We start from the raw sequence: 14,138 nt of genomic DNA, 5'->3' as shown, positions 1-14,138 counted from the left end.
GCCAGAGTGGTCCACCTCCCCTCCCCCAAGGCCAGCACAGCTCACCGTTTGAATTCCTGCATCTTCACCTAAACCCACTGCTCTCACCCCCTGTCCCCACCGCACCAGACAGTCTGTGCTTCCTACTCCATCACACCTCCCCCCCTCCGAACTGAACTGAAGCGGGTCACTCCAGCCAGTGACCCGGGAAGTTCGACCCACTCTACAACCGTATGCCGCCCGCGCCCTTATTTCCCCCCACCCTGCAACCAATACCCCTGGGGTGCACCCTGGCCTGGGGGCCTTCTCCCACGATCCAGTCTGGGGGGCTGTGATTCGGTGTTCTCTCGTCAGAAGCCCTCCCATTCTGACCCTGGGCCCCCACCCCTCTGGATCAGGCTCTCGGGGCGGGGCGAGGGCCTTACAGCCATCGCCCCCCTGTCCCGGGCCTTCCTCCCCCTCTGGCAGACGTCACAGGAGCGGCAGTGCTTGCCTGGACATGGGCAAAGACCCCAGGCCAGTAAACTAGTTCTGTAGCAGCCTCTGCTGTACGCGCCAGGCCGCCTGGTGCCCTGAGTGGGGAATGTCATGGGCCCAAGCACATCAGCTGGTGGCGATACTCCTGGGGTACCACCAGCTGCCTCCTGATCCCCCCCTGACTCCATCTCCCTGGGAGCCCATTCCTCGGTACAGAAGCCCCTTTCTCCCACAGGAACCTTTTCTGGTCACCTCGTCCCACTGTCCCTGGTCCCCAACCCTGAGTTGGCCAGGTCCCTTATTCCCCGCATGGAGGGGTCTTCCCGCACCGTGGCTGTACTCGATCCGATGGGCCATGGGGCGGGATCTGCTCTCTCTCCCACGGCTGGGTCTGGGGGCCACAGCCCTCTCGCCCTGTCCTGGCGTTTTCCTCCACCGGGTCAGGGTCCGGTGTCTCGGCCAAAGTACTTTTCCCCGGTGGTCAGGGTGCAGAGCCCTGCGTCGACCCTGACTCACGGTTCACACGGACAGGGTACCCTGGGGTGCTACTTGGCCAGTCCCTCGAGGTCCCCCCCCAGTTAAACACCTCTGTGGGCAAATGCGGTGCACCGCACCACGTCCTTGAGCCCCCTTTCCCCCCACTTCAGGTGCACCCTCTGCCACAGTCACCCTGAAAGGGTGCCCGATCACACCCCTCATGTTCAGGTAGGTGTTGGGCCACCATCCGATCTGAGCCCACCACCTGCGCCCCGGGCCAGCGGTCACCATCTGCGCCCGTATCCAGTATCCCAGTGACCCCCTTCCCTTCTACCTCCAGGGGAACAAGGCCTCGCTCCGAGGGTAGTCCCGTTGCCCACACCGTAAAACCCCCAAACTCAGGGCGGGTGAGCATCCATCGCCCTCTGAGTGTGGGACCGCGGCGCGGGGCCGGGCGCCCTGGGCGGGCGTACTTAGCGCAGTGTGTGGTGGGACTTGGGTGGACCGGTTGTGACTACTAGAGATGCCCCGTTATTATATATGCCACTAATGAGAGTGGATTGTGTGTAGAATTAGACGGAGAATAGGTAGGAATAAATGGTGACAATGGAGACAGTATTTCTGAGACTTAATCCAAACAAACCACCTCTCCGGAATACCAAGGGTCAAACTTTTGTAGAACACCCATGCTGCCAGGCCATGCAGAGGCCGGCAGCGAGATTCTCGTACCAAAAACTTGACGCGCTGGTGCTGGGCCGCGTTACTGCCTGCGAACAGCGAGGGATGTATGGTATGTCGCCCAGGACGCTGTTGCTGTCGGGCCTGCGGGCTCGTAGGGGCTGTGATGCGTGCTCTCCCCGCGCGGCTTAGGCAAGGGCGGGGGGGGGGGGGGAGTGGTGGATTTGAGGCAGCCAATGGGTGCCGTGGCGGGGGGGTGGGGGGTTGGGCCCCCTCGAGTTGGACGGCTGGACCTGACGCCAAATGTTTCCCTTTGGTGGGGGCTTCCCTCGGAATGTCCTTTCGTGGAGGGGTCCACAAAGTGAGGAGCGACTTCTCTCGTGCTGTATATAAGAGAAGCAAAGCGACAGCTGCTTAGCGCTTGCGCGCGATCGGCCACCCCTGTCCGGAGTACGGTACAGGCGGCTCACTGGCTACTGCGATCGTGATGATGCGTGTTGTGTCGTATTTTGGCTCTATGTGTGTTGGATGCGGGCCTATATCTTCTCTTAGGTGTTTATTTTGCCTTGTCCACAAAGCGTCGAGTCGGCCAGCCGTGCCCTCGCATGTTGCAGAGAGGTCCCTCCGGCTTCTGGTCCACGAGTGTGTAAGCGCGGACTCGCTAGATCAGGTCGAACCGGGCTGACCCTAAGCATCCTACCTACAGGATCTGAGGCTGCGAACCAGGTAGCACCGACTCATTCAGGGTGCACATGTGGCGGAGTGCCGGCCTAGCCATACTCGGATACGTGTGACTGGACGCGCCAGCCAGTGCCCAACGTTTGAACCGAAACGGGCCATATAACAGGGTGCACGTGCCGCATGCGGTCTAGTTCGCCCCACAAGCGCTCCAGGTGTTATAGGGCCGGTTGGACGATACCAGTGACGGAGGTACATAGGATTTCTACGTAGACATCACCCGGAGAGTCTTCGTTTGTGACCGTCGTGAAAGACAGCAGTCATCTACGCGCGTACAGCAGCTACTGCAACCATGACACCAGGGGAAATCTCTCTTGGGCCCGGAGACAAGTCAAGCCTCGGACCCTGACACCACGTCAGGAGGAGGAAACGCCCAGAGGACAGGGCGGCAAGCGCTCGTCGGACGCGCAGGGCCATCTTTGACACTATATATATATATAGGGTTATACGTAGTCCCTACGCCCTCCCGTCTCAGCCCTCGTGCAAAGAAGAGTACGAAGGCACGTCTCCCGCACCCTCCTACGGCCTGACTACGCAGTAAGGGGGGTGAGGGGGGGACACACGCAGGACTGAGTACCATCGTCTGCAGGGGAGGACCTCAACCTGGTTGCGCGGCGGAGCGGCGGGCGGCGAGGAGTTCGTCGAAAGATGGCCTACAGGGAATGGCGGGAGATGGATCCCGCCCGCAAGCCATCCTCCTCAACCCCGTGGCGGAGGATCAACAGGGAGCGCTGGTCCAATTACCTCAGAAGGCGGCGACACAGACCCATTGGTGACTGAGCTTGACAGAGAAACGGTTTCCTCCCCGTGGCGAAGCGGGCTCCGATACCGAGCATGATTGGGCCGAGGGCCCAGGTACAGACTCTGTGCTGTTCAGGGGGATCAGGAGGCAGCTGGTGTGTACCGACTCAAGGAGTATCGCCACCAACTGCTGGTGCCTGTTGGCGCACGACGATCTTCCACCTCTCGGTCCAGAGGCAGCTCACTGGGAGCCTCGGCGTACCCCGCAGACGTGATCGCTCGTATTCACCAAGCTATTACTGGCTCTGGTTGCCTTTCTCCTGTCCCGGTCACGCAATCGTCCTCATCCTGTGCTCACCGTACTGCCAGATTGGGGAGGTAAGGCCCCTCAGGGGTGATGCATGGCTGCTCACTTATGGCTCTCTCCTTCCCTGCGAATCTCACGCAGTCCCTGAGCCAGCTTCTGAGCTCTCTATATACCGGGTGGCAGGTGGCAGAATGCCTTGGCTGTCCTTCTGACGCTCCGTAGCACGATCTCTTCAGCCGATTAAGTACATCTCTCCTCCTCACGACAAATCCAGACACAGAGCCTGATGCATCTGACACGCTGGGGAAAGGCCGACGCGAGCTTCCCGCGCGGAGCGATCCGCGGCTTCGTGCGCGGGGGGTAGTGCCACACCGCTAGTGCGCTCATCGGGGTGGGCGAAAGTGCGTGGGCTGGGCCTCCAGCGCGCGCGCGGTTCACCCCTAGGCCTAGGGGTGGGGAGTCTCGAGGAGAGCGCGTCTCATCCGCCGACTACAGGCGCGGCTGGCATCCACACCCGTGTTATGTAGCGATGACGACTGGTGCCGATCAGCGCTTCCGGCGCAGGTCATCGCCCGGCTGAGTGACCACCCCTGCTTTCGCCTCATTACACAGATCTGACGGAGCGGGGGTTGTGGCTGATAGTGAGTAGAGCGCGTGCGACCGTGTTTCATTCCGCGATCTCTCTCCTCCAGCCTGGATGGCAATCACTGGGCCCTGTGAAGGCTTCCCCAGGGGTCGGCAGTGGGGCCCCGCCGCTGCTATGGCAGCGAAGGGCTGCCGGAGCGCGGAAGCAGCACCGCGTGAGTCGCTTCTGGTGCAAGGAACGATACTATGATGCCTGTCCGAGAGGCCGGGCGGTGCTGGGCAGGGGGGTAGTGCGTCTGGTGTGTAGTGGTCTCGTCTCACTAGGCGCGGGCGCGGAGCTGGGTTAGGGGGCAAGGGCAGGTGAGTAGGTGATTGTATTGAACGACGGCACACACATATAGTCAGGGAGGTGTCGCAGGTGACAAGGTGATGTGCTAGGAAGTCGGTGACACCACTCGGGAGGCCGAGGCAGGAGCGCAAGCTAGCGCAAAGACGCCGCTAGTCCCCGCTCTTGCAGAGGACATCACTTAGCTGATCGAGGTGTATGCGGGGGACGCGCTCTTGTGGACCTCCTGGCGTAGACGGAGCACAAACCACATCTCCAGTCTTATCTGCGTGTGCATGGCCTACGTCGGCAGTGTGGGGTATAGAGTCTGTTATTTGGAGGGGCTTCGGAAGGGGGCGAGTTGCTTGGCTGTGTGACCGTGGGTGATGGGGTTATCGACATATGGGCGTACAGGCCCGTTAGACGTTTTCATTACAGCGAGCGACGCCGGTCACTTAAGCTCGGACTATGTGTCGAGTATAAAGAAAAGTCAGCGATCAATAAACGAGATACACAAAAAAGGACGAATTGAAGAAAAGAATATCTTACAACGGATCGTGAGAGCTAAGATCTCAAAGAGAATAAAATATAAACAAATAGACTGAGGGAGATGACACAACGAAATAAACACGCACACAGACGCGTACACCACTAAAAAACTGCACAAAAACACAACGTGGGCTAACTTCAGAGGAGAGGGTAGGTAAGGGGGGGGATTACTATCTGGGGTGGGGGGGGGGGGGGGGGGGGGGGGGGGGGGGGGGGGGGGGGGGATATATAGGGTATATTTATATGGGGGGGGGTGGGGGAATCCAGGCACTTCACCAAAGTGCTCACCTACAACAAAAAAAAAAAGATTCACCAGGACTCCTCAGCCAGCCAGTAAAGCAGAAGTTATTTAGACGACAGGAACACAGTCCAACACAAGGTCTTGCAAGGCCCAGATAACCAATCCCACCCCGCTTAGTCAAAAAAAAACATCTTGGGGGGCCTCCACAGCCCCCCCCCGGGGATCAGAGCTCGGTCCTTACCAGCTCCCCACTCTTCTTCCAGCCCACTTTCGTCTCCCAGTCCTCTCCGGCCCCTCCTCTCTCCTCCGCCTCCTTCCTTTGTCTTCCCTGGCCAGAGGTGTCACCTCCCCTCCCCCAGGCCAAGCTCAGCTCACCGTTTGAATTCCTGCATCTTCACCTAAACCTCTGGCTCTCCCCTCCCCCGCACAGACAGTCTGTTCTTCCTACTCCATCACAGTTATCTGTCACCTGCCTCCTTTATCACCCACCCCGCCTCATCATCCAGGCAAATGGGCATGTTGGGAGCCACACTGGAACCAATCAGGAGCTAGTCTTCAGGATCTGCCTTGTCCTGTTCCCTCAGACAAATGGATGTTGGAGATAATTGCTGACAGTTATCACAGTCGCTTTCACACTCTCCCTCTACCTATCTTCCTTCCCCAGCCCTCTTCATGGACCCTTCTATTTACAGCCTATTAAAAAAGACGTAGTGTTTTTGCTTCACTGTAGAAGATGTTACTCAGGAGTACAAGAGAAGAGGCTTCTACTCGTGGTATTTCCTTCTCTCAAAGAAGAAAGGGGGTCTTTGTCCTATCCTGGACGTAAGGTGGCTGAACAACTACTGCCTCAGATTCAGGATGGTAACGCTTGTCTCCTTCATTTTGTCATTTGAGACTCAAAACTGGTTTGTGCCTTTTGACTTACAGGATGCATATTTCCAAATAATCTCAGGAAGTACTTGACTCACGGGGATAAAAACATCACCAGTATGAGGTACTGCCATTTGGGCTTTCCACAGCTGAACCATTCACCCCCCACAACATTCCATAAGGCAAGGTAGTACTATGATATCTGAAATTTCATTCCTAAAGCAGTCTCGGATTTTCATCTAAACCTGTCCATCAATCTGCCTGTTGTCTTTCTAAAGCCATACTTCATGCTGGGAGAAAAGAAAATATACACACTAGATGTATCCAGGACTTTGCTTTATTACATTGAGAGGACCAAACCATTCAGACTGTTGCCTTGTCTGTGTATTGCTATAACTGGGCATTCAAAAGGTCAAGCCATCTCTTCACAGAGAATATGAAAACAGATGATAATGCATTTTGCAGTGTCACCAACTGGCTGGTGTACCTCTGCCACTGAACATCAAGCTCACTCCACGAGAGCAAAGCAATCGTCTTCTACCAACTTCAGGAATGTGCCAATGTCAGAAACCTTGCGAGGCAGCAGCATGGAGTAACCATCTGACTTTGGTGAACTTAGCTACTACACCAGATGCCAAGTTTGGGAGAGCGGCACTACAGTTACTGTTTAACTGATGCAACTGGGTACTCCTCATTCTCAGCATCCTGAAGAGGATACTGCCTGCCAGTCACCTCAGTGGGACCCCCTCAAACACATACTTGAAGAAGAAAGAATGGTTACTTACCTAGCAGTAACTGTTGTTCTTCAGGATGTTGTAGTCAGTGTGGATCCCACAGCCCATCCTTCATCACTGCTTTTGGAGTCCTCAGCTACTATGGTGCTCTAATTGCGATGGAACTAAGGGAGGACTGCAGCCCTGGGAAAGACATGCACATTTAGAGTGGGATCCTCATCATCCCCACTGACTGCATCATTAAGCCCTGCAGGAACTGGGTTCAAATAACCATTCTGTAGTGGTAGAGTTGGTGATGCAACCTGAACAAGTACATTTTAAAAGTTGATAATGGAAGAGGTAACTGAATATATTGTACTTCTGAGACATTGAGGCCTAAATTGTCATGTACGTTAACAGTCCCTTGTAAATGACACTTACATTTACTATAACTTACATACACTTCAGTGCCTGATTGTGCTGTCAGAGTGGTGTAAAGAGACCTTAGTGTCAATAAGAATGAGGACCTTAGGATTTTTCAGTTGGTTGGGTTTTTGTTTGTTTGGGGTTTGGGGGGGGGGTGGTATCTACGTAATTGCTGTAAATGTCCTATCCAGTCCTATGATGTGTTGCATATAGGTGAACCCCTAATACCATGCAGAGCCCTATTGAAGTAACTGTAGTCAGTAGGGCTTCAGTCAGGTGCAGAGGTCTGCCCATATATAATATATGGTAGGATTGGGGTTTAAAAGACTGCTCGGTGTAATTGGTTAGAATAGAAACAGGAAACTAGTTCACATAATTTCACTTTACCTAATTAAAAAAAATCCCCAATACATTAAGTTGTTAGGAGCATTAGTAAACTTCTCAGAAACGTCTCATTACTATTCCTTACAACATCACCTCAATGGCAAAAAAAGGAGAAATAAAAGGCATAGACCTAGGGAAGAACTTCTTCTTTATGTTTTAAGTTTTATCAGTTCTCACATCAGAATGACAGAAACAGAGAACTATGCTGGAGAAAGGATGATACATGTACAAAATTGCATTAGTGGTAAAGTACTTTCAGGGGAAATTCAGACCACAGAATCTGTTCTGCTCTACTTTTACTACCCTTTGTAGAGGTTTAATTTTGTACGCGCTGACAGATGCAAGCTTTCAAGCCACAAATATCTCACAAAATGGTAAAATACAATTACTGTCTATAGAAAAAAGAATTTGTTGTGTCTACTTGGCTCTAGTAGACATTTAATGACAGCCACAAAAGTGAAAATAGATTTGCATAATAAACTACAGTACAGTAAGATTACACAAGTATTCACCATCACACAGGCTTTGTGAGTGCTGATGAATATTTCAACAAATACTGGGTCTGACCCTGTGAGCTGCTTAGCACCTTCCACTCCTATTGATATCAGCGGGAGTTGCTCGCCACCTCACAGACTCTGACCCAAGTTGTCCAGTCGGTGGAGTTACTTTGCATTTACACAAGTGTTATTGTGAGCAGAAACTGGCTCATTAGTCCGATGTAAGGCATATTGCCCATAGAGGGACTCAGCAGTATTATAAACTTTGGAAATTGCTACGCCTCCTGTTCTCTTCCATCCCTCAGATATGCCCCTATATTAGCTCTTGGCCCAACTCCATGCTCCTGAGGCCAGTCAGCTGATTTATGGTTCCTCTATGGCCTGGCTCCATGTATCTTCTTTCCTCTTTATTGCACCTGTCTAGGGCCAGCAATGATTTGCCCATTGTGATCTGTTTCTAGTACTGCTCTTTCCCTAAAATTGAAAGATCAGTACAATGTCTAAGAAAAACAACATTTCATGCTTGATTTGCAACTGGGATTATAATGCATGTTCTAACATTTTGCTCACATAAACATCTAGTCTTCTTGTCAGCTATGGCATGGGAATAAATATGCACATTTTTCCTTATACATTTTCAAGGACAATCTTATAGGGAATGGGTCAGACCATTAATGTGTGTTTTGAGGAAGAGCTATCATCAAGTTAATCTGGGCAGTTAAAAAGGCATGAATGATACATGTTATAGAAATACTGTCCTACATTTTTAAATGATTTATTTAATTAAGTATGAATAATCAGAAAGGGGCCCAATGAAGGGTGATGGGAAGAGAGGAATGTATCACCATCTGAGAACAAATCACACTGTTAATGTTCACTTCATCAGAGCTTTTGTTTCTTTGCCAAGATGCATTTGGATTTCTGCCTTATAGAATTAGGGTAGAGCACATGGTTGGGAATAAAAGCAAATCAGCATGTTCATAGGGACAGTGGGAATAGATGATTTAATAGCCATGATAGCCTATTAAACAGCTCAATGAGCTCCTGATTAATATTTTTTTTACAAAAACGTGGAAGATTACTGTAATTATAATAAAATCAATTTCACTATTTAATACAGTAATTGAGAAACATCTCCTGTAAATGGAATACTGGATGGAATAGCATCTCTCACCTTCTCATCTATTCTGCCATGTTCATAATCAGTGGCTGTCATGAGATGTGAAATGTTTTCACTAGCAGTGGATGAATTAGTTTGAGTGGAATAAGAACATTTTGAAGATCACAGATATGTAGTTAGCTCATCTCCATTAGTGTCTATTTTTATGTACCTCTGCACTCACTTAGCACTTACACAATGCTTTAAAAACTTCCAAGCTGAACATTAGCCAATGAAGCCTCCACAACATTCATGGGATGGAATTATCTTTATTCATTTTACAGAGACTGTCAAACACTTGGGAAGCATCATAGACAGTGCTGAAGGATGCTCAAAAGATGTGGACACTTGTATGGCAGCAACTGCTGCCATGTTTTGAGCCCTTTAATGGCCTCTGTGGGGACTAATTGAAATTAAGCATATTATGAAGGTGTGGATTTGTAGATAGCAACGCTGTTGTACAGCAGTAAAACATGAGCACTAAGGAAGGCTGAAGAACAGCAGAATGATGTTTTAGATTCTCATTTTCTTTGTCAGCTGCTCCATATTAAATGACAAGATGAGATCAGAAATGAAGATATTAGAAGCCAAACCCAGCAACCACCTCAATTAGCACTGGTTCCATTTCAGCAGCTTTCTTGGTACAGGCATATTATTAGGATGGCAAACCAATGAATTACGGAGAGTGTTTACCAAGGAATACTACTACATGGACAGTGATCAAGTGGTAGCCAAAACTTTGGTAGTGCGGTAAGTAAGATCGTCACTGGTAGAGATAAACTGAATATCCTCCAGACCACCTTGAGGACCCAGCTAGAAAATAATGCAGGTGATGCTCAATCTGAAAGGAAGATATATCCCTTTGGGATTTGCCGCGATGATGATTTTTCAGAGAGACAGATTTATAGCCAAAATTTCCAAAGTAGCCTCTCATTTTGGGTGCCCCTGGTTTTGGGTGCCTAGCTTTAGATACCCAAGGCCTGATTTTTCAAAGATGACTTCAGCTGGAATTGTGGATGTTTAGCATCTCTGAAAACCAGGCACAAGCTTTCTGTAGCTGGACATCCAAAAACAGAGACACCTAAAATTAGAGGCCACTTTTGAACAATGCAGCCCTAGTACTTGCTGAGAGACACACAGTGAGTCACTGGTAGAATCCTGACTAGAACTCAGTTGGTCCTGGCACCCAGATGCATGCTGTGTGTACTAGACTCATGCTGTCTTGGTTCCATGATCCACTCTAGCACTAGAAGCAGAAATGCCACACTACCATTGGAAAGGACAAGTTCTCATAAAAATTCCACCTTGGCTGCAAGTAAGAAGTACCAGAAATCTTGACAATTTGAAATGTGTGAAATTTCCAACTTAATTTTTCAAACCCAGGATAATTTGATAAAGTTGATTTTGCCTCAATATTTAATTATTCATATTATTTCATTTGCACTTACTTATATTGCAGTGGGACTCACAGCCCACATTCAGAATTAGGGACCCACTGTGCCAGATGCTGTAAAAATAGATAGAGCAGAACTTCCGCTGGTACAAAATGAAGTCCATGGAGACATGACAATTTATATCAGCTGAAGATCTGACCAGTGGACCCAGCCCTGAAAAACCAGTCCATATAGAACTGGTCCTTATAAAACTGATTACAAGACCACTATGAAGAGTCTTATTAAATGAGGAGACATAAAATAAGTAAAGATGCTTTCTGTTTCCATAGGAGATCTTGGGGGAAGAGGGGGAAATGAAGGTATAAAGCTGAAATATATCAATGGTTTTGAAAAAGTTATTTTTAAAGGACCAAATCCAGACCTACTGTAAGTGAAAGGGAACCCATTTAACACAACTGATTTACACTTGTTTATATGAGAGCTAATTTTTGCCCAAAGAATCTAATTTATTCACTATATAATGGAAATAAAATGTTAGAATTTTCAAATATTTATGCCACACCATTGTAAGTATCATTATTAGTGAGATTGGTTTTTTATTCCCCAACAATTTTCCTTTTTTTCACTCTTTTTCCAGACATATTTTTCTCTGGGTTGAAGGATGTCATTTAAAGTTTTAAAATGAATAGATAAGCATTTAGTGTGGACAGAGTGGCAAAATGAGAACAAACACATGCATGGAATTAAGTAAGAGGTGCAACTTTTCTTAAATTGTTAACAAAGGAGAGAGGTGCTACCTAGCTGCAGTGAGACCTTATTGGATATTCTGGGAGGCAGGCAGGCTTGTAGGCCCTTCCCCCAGCCTTGCAGGAGGGACCACTGGACACGGGCTCCAACTAAATATGGGGGACAACTAAAAAATAACAGGGCAAGGAATGGAGGTCACAGGTTCAAAACTAGGGATCCAAAGGGGGACACCGAGCAGAGAACCCTGGACAGCACCCACTGCTCCTCAAAGCTGTCTAGGGAGCCAGCGGACGCTGCCCAGAGGAACTCTGCCCGGATGCATGAGACCAGGGAGGAACTGAAAAAGGCCCCACTGTCGCAGAGCACAGTAGCATAGCTGGGGAGGGGGAGCGGGGGAGCAGCTGCTCCCCCACTGAGCACAAGTGGCGCCTTGTCAATTTTTACTCACCCGGGGGAGCGATTAAAAAAAATAGGTGCCACCCGCTGCAACACTTTTATTTTGCTCACCTGGCGGCGTTCCGGGTCTTCAGCGGCGGGACCTTCACTCGCTCCGGGTCTTCGGCGGCACTTTGGCGGCAGGACCTTCACTCGCTCCAGGTCTTTGGTGGCATTTCGGCGGTGGGACCTTCAGTGCTGCCGAAGACACCTGGAGCAAGTGAAGGGCCCGCCGCCGAAGACCTGGAGCGCCGCCGGGTGAGTAAAAGCGCCGCAGCGGGTGGCGCCTTTTTTTTTTTTATTGCTCCCTCTGTTCCATCCACCTGGCTATGCCCCTGGCAGAGCACCCCCTCATCTAGCATCCTCCTCCTGATATTGTAGATGGCCACTTTGGCCAGGGCGAGGAGGAGGTTGATGAGGAGGTCTCGTGACTTCATGGGGCCACGGACAGGGTATGAATATATGAAGAGGCGTGGGGAAAAGTGCAGTCAAAACCTCAACAGGAAGTTCTGGAGGAGCCGGAATAGGGGCTGCAACCTGGTGCATTCGAGATAGGCATGCGCCAGGTTCTCCCTCACGCCGCAAAAAGGGCAGGCGTCGTGGATGGAAGTGAACCGCGCCAAGTATATGGCCATGCTCACAGCTCCATGAAGGAGCCATCAACTTATATCCCCGGCAGGCCGTGGGACCAAGCTGAAATAGAGGCTGGCCCACTGGGGTTCCTCGCCCTCTACAGATGGTACATAGTCCTGCCACTTGGTATCGGGGCAGGACACAAGGGTGAGGAAGTGAAACATATGGAGCACGAGTGTGTAAAGTTCCCGTGGTGTAGTTTGGAAGCAAACCAGCTGCATGGCGTGCAGTTGGCTCGGGTTATGGAAGGGAGGAGGCCGGGGGGGGGGCGCTCATGGGACGGGGCCCGATGAAAAGGTCCGGAGGCCCTGGGGCAAGGGGTGGGCGGGGAGCACCCTCTCTCAGGACCTGCTCAAGGAAATCCTGAAAGGTGGGCAACAAGGCTGCCCCCAGCTCCTGGAGTAGGCGCAGGGGGTCTGAAGGGTGGAGAGCCCCATGCGCCAACTGTAGCGAGGCAGAGTGACTACCCTCCAGTACAGATGGGGTTAACTCCCCCTGATGGGTGCAGCTAACTGTACCCTGCCCCCTCCACAGGAAGTGCGAGGGCAGGGCAGGAAGTGTAAGAACAGGGCCCTGCAGCTCAGTTGGGGCCAGATCAAGAGGCAGATGTCCCGCTCAGGAAGCTGAGCCCTTTGCTGCGCCTGCAACCAGACAAGGAATACAAACTGCTGCCCCAGGAGCCTGACCATGAGACTGAGGACCAGGGCCCAGCAGTGATGGAGCAGTGCCAACAGGAACTGGTAGGAAGTAGCCCAGGGAAACAAGACTTTGGTCTCATTGTGCTGCTGGAAGGCGAGGCAGCAACTGCACATTTCCCTAGTGACCAAGTGACTGGATTGGCTGCCACTTTTAGGGCCCTGGGCTGGGATCTGGTGGAGCAGGGTGGGCCTGGGTCCCCTTCTCCCCAGCTCCGTATATGAAGCTGGTTGTGTCCTAATCTTTAGGCCAGAAGGCCAGCAATATGAACTATTTAATTGCTCATCCCACATTCAGAAGGCCTGAGCCATAGACTATTGTTCACCCCCCACCAGGAGGCCTGGGCTACCAGCCGACTGGTTGTTTGCTTAACCCACCTTTCAGAGCTTTGAACTGCTATTTGGGTGATTGGGCAGCTACAAGCCAGGCCCCTGACAAAACGTCAAGCAGGCATAACAATTCCCTTATGCCTGTGGAAGGGGGAGGTGCCCTGACCCTGAGAGGCAAGAACGTTACACTGCCCATCACCCATACTCTCCTATACCAGGCATTTAATTGGTTCTGGTGCAGGGGTTACAAGGCTCCTTACAGCAAGTATCAGAGGGGTAGCTGTCTTAGTCTGGATCTGTAAAAAGCGACAGAGTCCTCTGGCACCTTATAGACTAACAGATGTATTGGAGCATGAGCTTTCATGGGTGAATACTCACTTTGTTAGATGCATGTGGTGAAAATTTCCAGGGGCAGGTATAAATATGCAGGCAAGAATCAGTCTAGAGATAACGAGGTTAGTTAAATCAGGGATGATGAGGCCCTCTTCTAGCAGTTGAGGTGTGAACACCAAGGGACGGGAAGCTGCTTTTGTAGTTGGCTAGCCATTCACAGTCTTTGTTTAATCCTGAGCAGATGGTGTCAAATTTGCAAATGAACTGAAGTTCAGCAGTTTCTCTTTGGCTCCTTACATATAACCCATAATGCAGGGTAGGCTCGCCTCAGCCTATCCTCCAGGACTCAGCAATTTCTGAGTTCTAGCACCCTGCCTTCCCTGGGCGGGACAGAGGATGCAAAAGGGTGGGGATTTTAGCCCATG

General features: G+C 50.8%; 1 long non-coding RNA gene across 1 annotated transcript in view; it reads right to left on the bottom strand.

The window, feature by feature from the left end:
* LOC123372795 overlaps positions 1-14,138 on the bottom strand; it is a 50,664-nt gene that overhangs the window by 29,020 nt on the left and 7,506 nt on the right. Inside the window, exon 2 of the long non-coding RNA XR_006580450.1 lies at positions 6,753-6,884. This is a non-coding gene — a long non-coding RNA (uncharacterized LOC123372795). The remainder of the gene's footprint in view (positions 1-6,752; positions 6,885-14,138) is intronic.

Source organism: Mauremys mutica, chromosome 6 (assembly GCF_020497125.1).
Source record: "Mauremys mutica isolate MM-2020 ecotype Southern chromosome 6, ASM2049712v1, whole genome shotgun sequence".
Lineage (NCBI taxonomy): Eukaryota > Metazoa > Chordata > Testudines > Geoemydidae > Mauremys > Mauremys mutica.
Note: the sequence above shows the minus strand (reverse complement) of the source record. Positions and strands in the feature narration are given on the sequence as shown.